Here is an 896-nt window from a genome sequence, read left to right on the forward strand (position 1 = left end):
GGAATGGGGGGGGCAGTGAGGATAAAAATACAAAATAAAATAAAAACATTCAGCCCCGTCCTTCTAGTGCTTAGCACATTTCTGACGAGCAGGACTAAGTGGCTAAATCCAAGGCCACATTGGCACAATCGTCCTAACCCAAAAGGGTGCCCATGAATCTTAGAGTCTTAACAGAGGGCTCAGGACCAAGCAGAATAATAACATACCAGGATAAAATTGATGAAGGCCCCACAGGGACAAACTGAATATCCCTCCAGCCTAAAATCACTGCAGGATCAAGACACAGAATCTTTGTTGGTGTAGGCCTGGATTCTAGTTTTATATGAGACGAGTTTACATACCCATCATCAGAAGGCTCTGTGGCAGGACAACTTGTCAGCTCTGGTGCTGGGTGCCCATCCCATTTTCTTTGTCTGTTACGATCAGCGGTTTCCACATGCATAATGGGTGGGATTAGGATCAACCTGGAGCCCTAGAATGAGGTTGGAATTACAGGATGTTAAAGCTGAAAGGAATCTGGAGCTCATCTTGTCCATTTCCTCATTGTAAAATCCTACTCGTTGTGCAAAATGAGGGACCTGAACCCCAGAGAGGTGAAGGGACTTGACAGAACTGCTCTGGAGTCAAATTTCCTGCCTCCAGGCCCTGCTGTATCAGCCCCCAGGACAGCATTTTAAAGATCAGGGAGTCTAAGGCCATGCTACCTTGAACAAGCCCGATTCCATCTTATCTCAGAAGCTAAGCAGGGTCGGGCCTGGTTAGTACGTGGATGGGAGACCACCTACGAAGACCAGGTGCTGTAGGCCTAAAAATAAAGGATTGGAAGCTGACAAGGTCCTTACATTCTGTGAGGTCAACCAAGGGTTGCGCCTAAAAAAATAAATAAATAAATAAAA

The 896-nt window shown here is 46.0% G+C and overlaps 1 long non-coding RNA gene and 1 pseudogene across 1 annotated transcript in view; one reads left to right on the plus strand and one right to left on the minus strand.

Annotated features, from left to right (window-relative positions):
* Positions 1-412: 412 nt before the first annotated feature.
* LOC105310531 overlaps positions 413-896 on the minus strand; it is a 3,054-nt gene continuing 2,570 nt past the window's right edge. The window contains exon 2 of the long non-coding RNA XR_897514.2: positions 413-472. This is a non-coding gene — a long non-coding RNA (uncharacterized LOC105310531). The remainder of the gene's footprint in view (positions 473-896) is intronic.
* LOC111734767 lies at positions 688-806 on the plus strand (annotated as a pseudogene).

Source organism: Pteropus vampyrus, unplaced genomic scaffold (genome assembly GCF_000151845.1).
Source record: "Pteropus vampyrus isolate Shadow unplaced genomic scaffold, Pvam_2.0 Scaffold5426, whole genome shotgun sequence".
NCBI lineage: Eukaryota > Metazoa > Chordata > Mammalia > Chiroptera > Pteropodidae > Pteropus > Pteropus vampyrus.